Genomic DNA, 14,814 nt, shown 5'->3' on the forward strand with positions numbered 1-14,814 from the left:
AAAAACAACAGCTTATTCAGTCCCATACATACATACGATTTGCAGGTTCAGACTGTTCTACACAATTCTAATAAATTAGACAATGTACTCTGATGTAGACAGGCTAGACAAGCAGCCTAAAAAATGTTCCTACTGTGATGTCCTACTACTGGCTTGCCTTGAAAGCATCCACCCTTTCCCCCTGTTATTATTTTATTAGTTAAAATGATTCATTAGTGTGATTAAAATGGCCCAAATTGCTTTGATGTGTAAAATTAATTCTAAATGTATAAATAAACTGATATTAAGGCAGATTTGGTGTGGTGATCCAAACCGTTTTGTTATTTGGACACAGCTCAGACCTCTGCTCTCCTCCTTCTCACAGACTCTCTGTCATGGTTGTGCATTACCAGCATTTTCTCAGTATCGCCGAGAAAGATCCATGGTTTTTGATCAGTCCTTGTGCACATGCACCGATTGTAATTCTCTTTCCTTCCTGCCATAATGACAGTTCAGAGCGCAAATGGTTTATTTGTTGCTAATCTGCAGGGAATATTAATAAGAGAGTTCTACAGACAGTAGCTAAGGGTCCTCAAAAATGACGCTAGGTTTGCTGCTAGGCGCTAGGAACAGCGACAATGTCGCTGAGTTGGCAACACTGCCTTTCATTCTGCCGCCAAGCTACAGATAGCAAACGCTACAGGCTATGCCTGAGCGTGAACAAGAATGACATCATCATGTATTACGCTGCCTCTGGAAGGCACTGGGAAAGCAGACTTGTTCGACCTGAACATGCTCTTTTTCTGTGATTTTACAGAAATACAGAGGCAATCACAGTAAAAATACTAGGGATCATTCATCAGGACAAGGGCATTGCAGGAGATCGTACGAGGGCGAAATTTTAAAATTGTATGCGTGTATTGGCTGTTAAACTTTCTTGTAGTCCCTTTTAAATGAAAGTATTTTCATTTTTTATAAAGGGGGTCTCCAAAATGATAAAATATGACAACATTGTTACGATGATACAAAAGAAACAACACAAATACAGTGGAGGATACAGGTGCCAGTTCTTTAGTTCAGAGCTTGTGGGGTTCAGCCGAAGGAAAAACGCTCCTGCAGATGGGATATTCCTTTTCTTGTAGTGGTGAAAGTCATGTGTTGCAATGATCATGTTAATTATTTAGGAATAATTCAGCAGATTAGCTGAGCCAAGGCTGTAGTAGAAGGAATCATTCCTTGTGAACAAACAGATGCTGCTCTTTTATTGTACTACAGGATGAACTCATGAGAATTGTTTTTCGGAAGCAGGATTTACTAGGTTCCTGCCCCTACGTTTTAGTTATTGCCTGAACTGCTGGAGATCTAAATGATGCTGACACAAAATGATCTAGTCAAACACAGCAGGCCAGTGTGTCATGAGTACATTCAATAAATAAACTGAGTACAGATGGTGGGAGAGATCAAACGGTCCTTGACACGATAAAACAATGAGCCGTGTGAGGTGTGCTTAAATTATTGATGTGTGAAATGGGTAGGGTAGATTCATCTGCTTAAGCTGCTCAAGTTGTGAACGGTATGAAATATCCTGACACTAGCAGGTGCATTATGACAAAGTGTGTCCACTATCTTTTACTTCTATTCGTCTTGATAAAGGTGCTAACAACGCCGAGTGACTCGGTGAGGAGGAACGAGGGAGATGAAGAGAGAAATGAAGGGGAAGTTTGGTGCAGAAAACATGATGTCTGCATGTTCACAAAACAAATGCAGCTTCCAGTTAATCCCTTTTCTGTAGGGATACCCTTTCTTTTCTTGGATTATGGGATGTAAGGCCAAGCAATGCACATTATCGTTCTCAATTTAAAGGTGATGCACTGTGCAGAATTTACAATGAAAATGGGCACAATAAAGGATGTTAGGATTTGGCTGATTAAAGCAGCGCAAAAGCAACCTCTGCTGTATCGTTAATGACATTTCAAATCCCTTTAATCATCCTGCCTTTGCAGTGTTCCTGCTGGTCACCTGAACATTGCATCTCCAGGAAACATGGCATTCATTTCCAACTAGGTGCACATCCAGCAGTCTGAATAGACAAGAAAAATGTGCAAGAGAGACAACTCATATTTAGACAGCTATATGTCTGGTTTAAGAAGAAGTCCCTTAATTAGCAACCTTCATTTGTTTTACCAGTAATGCAGAATTTCAAGGTGAACAGCTGAGCAAAACATAACCAAAGTATATGTTTTAATGACTTTAACTAAATATCTTTATTTAGTAAATTGGGGGTCTTTTTTGCTGCAACTCTTTTTTTCCACAAAATATAGATACATGTGCATTTCCTCCATTTTTAATAGGAGATTATTACAGTAGTAGGGGCAGCAATAGCTCAGGCGGTGGAGCGGGTTGGACAGTTATTGGGAGATTGCAGGTTCGATCCCAGCTCCCACCAGAGAATGCTGCTGTTGTGTCCTTGGGCAAGACACTTAACCCTGCCTTGCCTGCTGGAGGTGGTCATGGGGACCGGTGGTGCCTGTGTATGACAGACCCAAGCCCCCGTAATCCTGCAGCAAATATGAAGCCAAAACGGAAGTGGCAAGAATTGCAGTCCCACCCTGATCCACTAGGGGCATGCAGCAAAAGAGAGCAAATCCCCATTGACTCCCATGTAAAAATGACTATTTCACAGCCGAAATAAACATTATTACAGTCTGGTTCAAAAAAACATTTTAGGTTTAATATATCTAGTTTACATCCATGACAACTTTGAGGGGGGGTGAATTTTTTTGTGACTCTTCGGTTCAAACAGAATGCTTAAAAATCTGAATAATTAATGAGCACATGACTTCAGAGCTAGCTCAGAAGAAAGGCCTCAGCCTCACTTTGTTGTAGATGTTCGGCCATTTTGACTCTCTGAACTTTAGTTTTGTCTGTGTGTTTGTGTTCGTGTTTGGATGTTAATAATGAAATTAGTTAGACAAAAGGGCGAGCTTAGATTACTAACACACTTTTCAAGCTGTTTCTGCTTTTTTATCAGTAAGTACATTTATATTTCTGTACTTTATTTTGCTGGTTGAATGGGGGGAAATGCTGCATCATTTAATAATAATAATAATAATGCATTGAACTTATATAGCGCTTTTCTAGACACCCAAAGACGCTTTCACACACTCTCACATTCACACACTGCTAGTGATGGTAAGCTACTTGTAGCCACAGCCGCCCTGGAGAGGTCTGACAGAGGCGAGGCTGCCATTTGGCGCCATCGGCCCCTCTGACCACCACTAACACAGGCAAGTGGGGTGAAGTGTCTTGCCCAAGGGCACAACAGCAGGATACCCCTGGCGGGAGCTGGAATCAAGCCCATGACCCTCCGATCATGAGGCAACCCGCTCTACCACCTGAGCTACTGCTTGGTCAAACATGTTAGTGGGGCTGCAACTTAAAGCTTCTTTCTGGAGTATTTCTCTTATACGATGGCACCATCTAGTGGCTGACAAGAATGTCAAACTCCTTCCATTTATTTTAAGATGGCGACTTCACGTTTCTGTTTATACATGTGCTTCTGTAGCCGACAAACAGAGCTAAAACACGTTGTTTTACGAGTATTATTCTCATGTCATGTTGTTTTCTCGTGTATTTATATTTTAGACTTGTTTGTGAAAATTTCATCAACTTGCATCAGCTGAAGCACATAAGCGGTAGTCTAACGCTATTGGTTAGTTCTGGTCAGCGCTCAGTTTCCTAATGCACAGAGCTCTGCGGGGCGGGGGCGTGCGTAGCAAAAAATAATAATAATGACTTATTACTTACATTATATCACAGAACATGATAAGATAATCACTTTAATGGATTTCTGGTAAATCATACATAATTTCTGAAAGGGAAAAACTCCGGAAAGATACTTTAATCAATCAATCAGTCAATCAAACTTTGTTTATATAGCACTTAATCATGCCATACATGCAACTCAAAGTGCTTAACAAATTATAAAGGTCCCGCATACCCACATTCCCTCCCATCCCCAGAATTTTAAAAACAGTCTGACAATAAAACCCCTTCACAACACTCATCCGCTGGTGCACACACACGCACACATACACATGGATTAGCATGTAGCTAGTGTCCTGCTGATCTCCGGCTCCCGGAGAAGGGAATATTAACAACAGCAGACACAAGGATATTTCGTCGTAGTGGACCAGCGAAGCCCAATATCCTCAGTCAACTTACCTATTTATGATTTCATAACTAAGCAGGCCGAAGGCGCCTTTAATTTAGAGTAGTTCTACCGCGTTTTTCTTGCTCAAAATGGCCGGGAAAACTCTGTAAGCTTTGGGTCAGCATGTGGCTAGTCTCCCGCTTATCTTCGACTATGGAGCAAGAGCTGATGTAAAAGGCCACGGCGCCATGGTACGATCGCAGAGGTTTGAGGTTTCACTTGTAATTTAACAGAATCAGAATTAAAATGGACAACAATGAAATAGAAAAGGTAAATGAGTATCGATTTCTGGACGTGATACTTACTCACATTATCAGCTGGAGATCTCATATACATAGCATGCAAAAGAAATTGGCAAAGAGCATTGCAATTATGAGAAAATGTAAATTCCTTCTGGACCACAAAGCTCTACTAATCTTGTATTACGCATTTATTCTCCCCTATCTTAGCTACTGTGCAGAGGTCTGGGGTAATACCTACAGTAGCCATTTGGAGGCAGTATTTAGACTTAAAAAAAAAAGCTATTAGGATTGTACATCATGTTGGTTTCACAGACCATAGTAATACACTTTTAATGAAGTCTAAAATCTTAAAACTTCAAGATCTAGTTAACCTAAAGTCATTGCTAATTTTGTACAAAGCAAAACAGAACCTACCAATCAATATTCAACAGTTGTTTTTTGATAGAGAGGGTGGACACGATTTGTGGGGATCAAATAATTTCAAGGTGGTATGCGCCTGCACAACCCTCAAAACTCACTGCATATCCAGAAGAGGTGTTAAGCTTTGGAATGGTTTAGATGACAACTTACAGAGTGCTGCTAGTCTACTACTATTTAAAAGACAATATAAGATGACTGTTAATGAGAAATATGTTGAGAATGTGTGATAGAAAAGCTTCTTGGTTTTATTCTGACTATGTGTTGTTATATAAAAGAACAGTACAAAATATAAAATTGAATAACAAAATATGCATGAAAGGTTCATTAACAAAACATTTACTGTCAAAAAGTCTAATATTGTAAATAGTATAATATTGTAATGTGGGGTAGGTGCACATAAGCTTCTTTGCTTCAGCCTACTCCATTTGAGCATTGTTGTTGTAATGTTGTGAAATTTGAAAGAATACAACAAATGTAACTGCTCAATGACTGTGCTAAAAAAAACAGTCCCAGTCCATATTAAATCTCCACAGGTGATCAGCATGACTACAGCCTCACATGGGAGCCAGTCTGCCATGCAGATGGGATACCCCAGTCCAAGGAGCCCTTCTTAGATTATTGAGTTAGCCAAGTTAGCTAGTAGCTACACTGGTTCATTTGTTCCAACCCTGTTCCAAATGTAACAGCCCCACTCTTAGCTCCACCTCTTTTCCCATTTTTGGATTGTCTAGGCGTGATGGGACCTGTGAGACGGTCAAAATGTCGTTTGTGGGAACCTCCCAATTGGGCACAAAAACCTATAATTCCAGCCTATAGACACAAGTTGTCCAGTATGTATGTCGATGGGCAGACCACGCCTCTGTCAGTACGCCCCAGGGCTCCTCCCCACCAGTGTGTGAATGTCTGTATGAATGGGTGAATGACTGATACAGTGCGTTTACATGCAGCCAGTAGCCCTTTTAAAACCCGAATATTCACAATAACCCGGTTCCGCAGGTCCGTGTAAACACCGCCAGAAACCCGGATATGCTCATAACCGGATTTTTAAAAACCCGGTTACTACACCTGGGGTAACCCTTTTCTAACCCGAATGTTTGGTCGTGTAAACGCATACCGGGATATCCCCATCAAAGCGTGTGTTCTGCGCATGCTCTGTTCGCAAGGAATCTTGGTCTTTTGAGTAGCGAGACGTCTTGTATGCGCCAGAACACCGGAAGTAAACAAGTTGGGAGCAACATGGCGAGTCACGGCACAGCACCACACTTTGAGTGACGAGGAAACTAAAGTGCAAACAAACGCGGTCGCTATCTCTTCCGAACTGGGAAACATGTTGTTGTTTTCACGGACACCGGAATGAGAAGAACCGGAAATGGCGCATATTGCATCTGGACGTAGTCCACACATCCTGACGCTACCCCAATGTCCGCATTTACATCGGGTTATGCAAGTTAGGGGTAACTCTTTTTACTTGTAAACGGGTTATTCTGATCAACTCAGAAACCCGAATGCCGACCTTAACCCGATCATAACCCGGATAGTAGCTGCATGTAAACGTAGTCATAGTGTTGTGAAGCGCCTTGGGGAGTTGTAAAACCCTAAGAAGGCACTGTACATATACAGGCCATTGGCAGGTTTATTTGGAACATGAGCCAAGTGCAAAAGTTTCTGTAACTGTTAAAATGTTTGGGTTAGAAGACAATATGGTTTTCTTTGGAACCTGGTGAATGTTCATAAATCAGTGCATACTTTTTACACCAACGTAGATAGATTTCACATCAGATAGCTCAAGTCAGAAGGCAGACAAACTGACAAGAGAAACTGCAAAGAAACGTCACAACTCATTCACAAGTCTGTAAGCGTTAAGAGGACATTTTCAGCACTAATAAGCAGAGTGCAAAAAGTCAGATTGGTAAAAACTTCTGGAAGTGAAAGTGATAAACTGGTCTGAGTGGCTTGATAAATGAATTTCATCAGCTCCAACTTGGAAGGCCATTTGTGTAGAGGGAAAGTGGAGGCAGTGATGTTGGCAAAGTGAAAACACAGACACGGGGGTGGAGTACTGCTGCTGCACAAATCTTTTTATCCCTATCTTTTCTTCACAGAACAGAAGTCACAAGTGCACCAGCAGCATGAACAAAGTGAGGATTTCAGCTTGTACAGTTTACCAGGCAGCACGGGTACGAGGAGTAGCCAATCAGATTTACTCCTGAATATTAAAAACCAGAGAAAAACAGGCACAACATCGAGGACAAATGTGAGTTTAAAAGGAAAGCATTGCATTCACAAGTATAAAACAATACTTTTCATGCATATTTGTAACACAGTCAATACCAGTGGTGGCTTTTTTTTTTTTTGGGTGGGGCACATTTATGCCGTCTGTAAATGTTGGATGCACTAACCACATATCACAAACTAGGGGGATGCCAAATTGCAATTCTTATGATAGAATCCACATTTTGTACTTAAATAAATAGACTAAAAAAAGCTAAATACACATGTCGAGAAAAACACACAGTAGCAACAAAGCAACATGATCCTATCCACAGAAGCAGATGTTTATTAAAGCCCAGACTCTCCTCCTTACAACACTATAAGTACTCTACCTGCAAAACTCAAGGAACTCAGCAGCAAAACAAACAAAGCTAATTTTATGAATTGAAATGCGTAATTTCAGTCTTACCTGTGCTAGTTTATGGTCGTAATAATTCATGTTTGTGTAATCCAATCTCCTGACTGACTTGTGTTTATTTTATTTTTTTTTTTTGGGGGGGGGGGGTATTTTTCTCTGCTGGAGAGTCTTTACAAGTCTCTGATGCCACATTCCATCATTTTCAGGTTCTCCATAATCAAAAAAACTCCACGAGGTGAAGTCAGCTGCTCTAAAATTAACAAAGAATGGTGAGCTAAAACTCCACCCGGTTTCGGTTTCAATACCTCCCAAAGGCTCTCCTATTTTCTGCATTGGAGGGGGGAACCAGCACACAGTTATAGTGCTAGTTATGGCGTAGCTCTATAGCCCAACCCCAATACTCCCACTGTGCCCTGCAGTCTTCAGAAAAGTGCACTTGGAGGAAGTGTGCAGTAAGGCTTTGAGTGTGTGGTACACAAGTATGCAAATAATTGTCAAATTGGGACAGGTAGCATTGCGTCATCGACCACAACACTTGCTGGGATGCTGGTCGCTGTGTTATCTTTTTAAAAAACCTTTATTAACAACTTTAAAACAAACAACCAAACAATTATTTGAAATAAATGTATTTAATTAATTGCTGCTTTGTCTCAAACATTAAATCATCCTAAAAAACTAATTTTATTTGAAAATACATATTTTCAGAAAAGGAACTTGAACCTGGATTGCGGGTGATACCCTTAGTCCACATTAATGCAGACTTGAGTGAAGTGTGGCTCAAGGGTGGGAAAGGGGCGTGATCAACTTCCGCACTTGAGAATTGTGACGCCCTATGCACTCTTACCCCTGGCAGGGATCACACTTGGGCCTGTGGTAGAGATTGCTGCGCCCGAAAGCAACAGGAAATATCTCACAAGACGATTTGGTTTGGTCATGGTAAAAGTGAGAGAATATTTTTAACTACACTCACATGCAGATTATACAGCACTTATAGTCTGTATCATGTATTGGTTTAGTTTTCAATTCATGTATTTTTCCCCCTATCTTTGCCTTCTTCTTCCTGTGAAACTGGTGGTGCAAGTGCCCTAGCGCCCCCTATGGACATGCCGCCACTGATCAATACAATTCTGAAAATACACTGAAGGAAAACACGAGAAATCAAAGAGGGCTGCCCCTAGTTTTACTAGTAGTGCTGCCAAGGCTTTTAAATGGTTCAGTCTCATAAATAAAACTGGAAAATTCACAATAGGTAGTTTATCCGAAATACTTCCCCCTAAGCAGAACGAATCAGTAGTGTTCACTTTACAGGATCTGCGCAAAGTTTTGTCACCAAAAGTCACGAATCTCAAATCCTGTCAGGAAAACAGCATCCACATTTTTCCTGGCTCCTGGAGGCCAAACATGTAACAGAAAGAGCAGATCGTAGTCTGGGTGCTCGTCTCATAGCACACTGGGGAGATCAATACATTGCCCCTTTCATAATCCTACAGGATTTCTCCAGAATCAAATATGTGTTACAGCTCATGCAATATGTTGGCAGCTTGCACTCTTAAGACTGGAAAGCCATTTATCTGAGAAGCTGTGGGAAAAATCCATTTAACTTTAAAAACATATTAAACGAGATGATTTAATAATTGAAATAATATTTCAATTCTCATTAGTTCCATCTATACCTTGTGAGATGGATCCTACCACAAGAAAACACAAGGTTAAGACGTTTATCTTGTTTATTTTCCTCAATTCCTGTAGAGTCAGATAACAAAGAATTGTTTTACTCGAAGACAGTTCACCTCTCATCCAAGGGGATGTATCGGTTTAAAATCAGAGAAGATGCAACCCGTAGCATTTCATTAAAGCTTCGTCCTGATCCACAGGTGAGATGGTGACAAAAACAAATTCATCTTTTAAACAATGAAACCTCTTTGTTCAAAACATAAATGTTCAAAATAGTATCTCTTGTCCTTCAGTACAGTAGAGTCTTAACCTCAAGAGCTTGCACTCCTGTGTTGTGTAGCTGTTTGATTTTCCTGTGTTAAGGTCTGACCTGCACACACAACACCTCAGCTGTAGGTGTTCTGTCTTCTGGATAAACTTGTGTTTGTTTGAGCGGGTTGGGTTTGAAGTTCACTGGGATGTTGCATATTTCAAATAATCCCGTCACACGGTTGTTGATATTTTTTGCACCGGTTGTCCTTTTATTTTGGTATTTAGATGTTGTGGAAGTTTTTTCAGATGCATTTGTTAGTTTATTGAAGGTCCATTTTGGCTATCTGCTGGTTTGGAGTGATTTGGGTTTTTTCTGCCGTGGTGAGGATATTCTTAGCCCAACAGCACAAAGTTCAGGTGATTGACAGTTTGTGCACCAATGGGTGATGTGAGTGAAAATTCAAACATTGGTCTGTTTTCCTGAACCTACTGGGATTTGCATACCCTATGTGACTGACAGCTTTTACCAGCATATTGTTTGCAATCATTTCCACAGAAAGAAAACAGATTTAAACTAGCACCAACACAATCCAGATGGGATTATAGTTGGTTTAGAAAAGACTTACATTGTTCTTGTGTTTCATTTAAACTTTAGGAATTTTATCATTCCACTTAAAGCATGTTTAGTATTTATTGATTTGTTATCCACCAAGCAGCAAATTTCGTTGTGTTAATTGCAATGACAATAAAAGGTGAATGGATGAATGAGTTTAAAGACAAAAACAGAATGAGCTGCTCTGGATCACTCTGTCTCTGACATAAAGTGACAATGAAGACGTGAAAACTGTAAACAAAGCATCCTTTCGTTAGTAAAAGTTTGGACTCTAAAAAAAGAGAAAGGGAAAGTTGGAACTGCCAAAACCAACCATTCCTAATACCCCCTCACCCTACAGTCTACACCCTGGGAAGCTCACATGTGAACAGGGGCGTTGGACTGGGGGGGGGGGGGGGGGGGGGTGTACCGTTTACCCAGGGCCCACTGCAGGGAGGGGCCCTGAGACAGCTTTGAACAAAAATGTTTTATTGTTGTTGTTTTTTCCCCCCAACTTACTTAATGTCTTAATAAACGTCCCTTTACCTGGATAAAGAGGTTAAGAAACAGAATTTCGCCTTAAAAATAATAACTGAATAATCTCTGAGGCATCTATCACCCTTTAAAAATGTGCAAAGTGGTTTAGTCCACACCTGCGGCCAGGGGCTGCACGGCCGCATGTACAGCTAAGAGACATCGCAGATGTCGACAGCCAGAGCTGGAGGCAGGAGAGTCAGTCATGTATTTTCCCAAGAAAGGGAAATCTGGCTTCCAGAAAAGAAAAGAAAAGAAAAGAAAAGAAAAGAAAAGAAGGAGAAAAAGTTAATTGAACAGAAGCAAGTATTGACTAGGTTTTTCAAGAAGGAAGGTGAGCAGCAGCAGCAGAACACAGTTTTAGCTGATATTAGCTAGCTCTCAGAAGCTGCATTCATGTTAGGTGTTCAGTGTTAAACGCCTTTAGTTTCACCATCAAGATCAAATATAAATTAATTAGTGTTATCAGTGAAAACACTAATTAATATATATATATTAATCAGAATTATTATCGCGGGCGGCCGCCGCCAATTAATTCGCGGACCTCGCAGTAAAAACAAGTTCACTCTGTGGATATTTCAGCTCCTTCCCAGTCATGGACCAGGACGAATGTGAAGCTGCCACTGTTTTTCGTCTAGCATGATGACACTGGTGTTAGAGGATTGTTATTGACTTGGTTAGATATTTTAAGCCTATTTTAAATTTCTTTATATTTGATCTTGAAAACGGACAATCTTATAATTTGGCTGATAATGCAGGGATTATAAAATTTAGAGTACATTACATTCACAGAGAGAACCTGGTTTATTTCATGTCATATGTATTTAATATATCAATACATATCAGCAAAGCTTAACATCATGAACCATGACAGACATGACTGAAGAGCAGATGAAGATATCATGCCAGGCACTGATGAGAAAATATTACAAGGATCTCACAGCTGAATTTGAGAATGAGATGCTACACCTGAGAACAATATATGGTGCCACATTTCCACACATTCGGTCTCCTCTTGAGCTGCTTAATGCTATACAGGATGCAATTACAGAGCATTTTTGGAGAAGTTTGTATTGGACTGAGGATATTTTGCACACTACCTGTGACTGTTGCTGGGGGTGAACGGGCTTTTAGCAAACTGAAACTGGTGAAAAATTATTTGAGATCAACAATGTCCCAGGATAGACTGAACAGCCTAGCTCTTCTTTCTATTGAAAGCCAATTAGCCAAAGGATTGGACTTTAAAGATCTCATAAGTGATTTTGCTAACATGAAGACCCAACAGTGGGCATTTACTGGAAAATAAATTCCAGGATTTTTGTTTGAACACATTGTTGGCAAATAAAAATAATTATATGTGAAGTCTGGGCATTTCACTTTTATTATGCTGGCATTTGTATTTGCTCAATATAGAGGTTAAACTAAGATCATATTCATTATCTTGTCTTATAGCATGGCATAAAATGTGTTAGAGAGATATTAAGTAATTGAGCATGGGGGCCCACCTAGAAGACTTGTACCTGGGGCCCAGAATTTGGTGCTACGCCCCTGCATGTGAACATGGTAGGGCCACAGCTAGTCTTGAGGAAACTGATTCAAATACTTCCTAACAGGTTTTGCCTTCACTAAATCCTGTTACTCTGTTTGTCAGTAGTACGTTTCCATAAGGATCCTACCACTTCTGATTCCACTATGCCCTGAGCCCTATCTTAACATTTGTCTCTTAGACCAAGTCAGGTTGCAGCTGTGCTAGATCCCACCCCACTAGCCTGGTTCTTTGTGATGGATCGGAGCCTAATCATAACACCAGTGCAGCCAGTCCTGTTTCCAGTTCTTGAGAACAAACCATCCAGAGCACAAACGTTATCCCTGGCATTTCACCCAGGATGCTGATATGCTGCCACCACAATGGTAAACCACAGTCATGCATCACTACTGAGGTTTTGTCATCATAATTCTAATCTGGTATCTAGTGAAATTCAAAGATATTCATAGTCCAATATATTATAAAAGTATGATTCCTTCAGCGTTTCCTGGGTTCTTTACTGCAGCACATGCCTAATGTTCTTCTCCCGGCCCACCAGCAGGAGTCCTGACAGCCTCAAATGGTTGCTTTTGATGCAGGGAAGCTGTTTATCTGTTTTAAGTAAGGCTGAGCTTCCCACCGTGTGAAAAAAACTCACTTCTGCTGACAATCTTATTTCGGTAGGTAAGGGTTGCAACAGATTCACCGGTATTAAAAACTCGAAGTCTTCCAGTCTATGTTTCTCTTTAACACAACAGGCTGATGGCTTGATTCCCTGCTCCACTTCATTCACTTGTGAACAAAACCCAGAGATACTTAAACTCCACTTGAAGTTGGACCTCTTTCCCGACCCAGCGTCTGCCTTGGAGGTGCTGATTCTTATCCCTGACAATCAGACACACACCCAACTTCTACCCTCTCCGGTTTCCATTACTGACACACATATCTCAAGTTTTTTTATTTGTTTTCATCTCCAATTCCAATTAAAATTATTATAATTTTAGCATTTACCTTCACAAGACTCAGATAATCAGAGAGATTAACAATTACTGCAGCAGTTCAGTGAGCTAAAAAATGTCCAAGCATGAAAGAGAAACTAGCCAGCTAATTGAGAGCGTCATGCTCACTGAAGCTGAAGTGAATTCTTTATTTGCATATTTGATAATTTAACTAAATATGCAAAACAAGTCAGAGACTGCTGCAAGTGCAAAAGTAATATGTGTACACAATGTTGCAGTAAAGGGGATCTGTTGTGAAATTAACACAACTTTTCTATCTTTTGCAACATTCATTTGAGTTGGTAGCAAAAAAATAAATAAACATGACCGAATAGCTCTGATGTAGCAAACTGCCACTTCGCATCAGGAAAAATGCTCCTAGAGTAAGCTGAAGACAATTCTGTCTCCTCTTTTATTTCCACCCACTGCTTGAACGCAGCTTTCTGAGGTCACAACTAAAGAGGTCCACCTTGTATATGTGATGATCGGGGCTTAGAGTGACTGATGGCCTGAGCTTTTTTAAACCAGAAGCTTGTTAGGCATTTGTACTTTATTCTGATCATGCTGTATGTACACCAAACATTGTTGGTTCAGTAATATTTTAGTAAATGTTCAGTAATATCGTTTGTATATTCATTCTGTTATTCTTCCGAGTGCTTTTTAAGTTATATTTTAAACACAGAAAAGTTTTTTTTTACCTTGCTGACAGTTTCGATCACTCCTGCGATCTTCAGAGCTAGCCGCTAATAGCGGCATCACTTCCTTCTCTATTTATCCAAACTGTGTCGCCCTCTGCTGCCTGCGCTCTCCTCACCGATGACACAGTTCCATTCATGATCTAAGGTGTAGACCCCATCGTCTCTGTTCATGGTTCCGTGCCCACATCTCTGTATTTCTACGGCTTTCTTAATCCATCTTTTATATTTTTGTTGTTCGGGGTTTATGATCCTTGTGTTGTCCCGGTCCATTATATGGTTTTCCCTTGTGCAGTGGTCTGTTATGGCTGATTTCTTTATTGTGCTTTCTGCTTCTTGTCTTGCTGCTCTTGTGTGTCTTTGACTTGTTTCCTTCTCACACTCCTTTCTATGTTCTATTGTTCGTGTGTTGAGTTGGCACCAAATGGACCAAAGGCAGTACAGAAAAAATAAAAGCAACAATGAAAAAACACAACAGAAACACACCAACATAACCAGTTAAAACGGGTGATGATGATGCCAACAGAAAAAGCAAACTTCTTTTTTTTTTCTTCTTATTGGCAAAATGCTTAACCACTAGCATTACAGCTAACAGCGGTAAAGCAGGTTAAGAGCACCCCTACGTGCTCCACCAAAATATCTGCTGTGGTTTCTGGTCAGCAAAGGGCGGTGTCCAATATGGAAATGGTCAAGTTCCTAACACATCAATCATTGAGATCAATGTTAAAGCTCTAGCTTAATGTTGGTAGAACTGTTTGTTGTTACTTTAAACCATTTTGGAATCATTTGTTATGAAATGTTTGTATATTAAAAAGGACGTATTCAGACCACCAACTGATCCCTATAGTAATGGATGGACTGAGCCATCATCAACAGATCTCACTCTTCCCCAGTTTTGAGAAAAATGTTACCATTCAGGACAAATCAAACCACCATTAACGAGTTTTGGTTCCTGTAGAGCAGCATGGTTTGCAAAGTCGATGATGACGTGGGCCGATTCATTGTCCTTCAAATTGTTTATGCCCTCATGGCCCACAGAACACCCTTCAGGACAATTAAGA

At 40.4% G+C, this 14,814-nt stretch overlaps 1 protein-coding gene across 5 annotated transcripts in view; it reads left to right on the forward strand.

Annotated features, from left to right (window-relative positions):
- Window positions 1–14,814, forward strand: part of frmpd3 (FERM and PDZ domain containing 3) — a 186,320-nt gene that overhangs the window by 145,590 nt on the left and 25,916 nt on the right. The window contains exon 3 of one of the 5 annotated variants that reach the window (XM_054738961.2): window positions 6,957–7,108. The exons of the other annotated variants lie outside the window; for them this stretch is intronic. The gene's annotated coding sequence lies outside the window, so the exon portion shown is untranslated. The remainder of the gene's footprint in view (window positions 1–6,956; window positions 7,109–14,814) is intronic. 5 annotated transcript variants of the gene reach the window in all.

The sequence above is a fragment of the Nothobranchius furzeri genome, chromosome 1 (assembly GCF_043380555.1).
Source record: "Nothobranchius furzeri strain GRZ-AD chromosome 1, NfurGRZ-RIMD1, whole genome shotgun sequence".
NCBI classification, from domain to species: domain Eukaryota; kingdom Metazoa; phylum Chordata; class Actinopteri; order Cyprinodontiformes; family Nothobranchiidae; genus Nothobranchius; species Nothobranchius furzeri.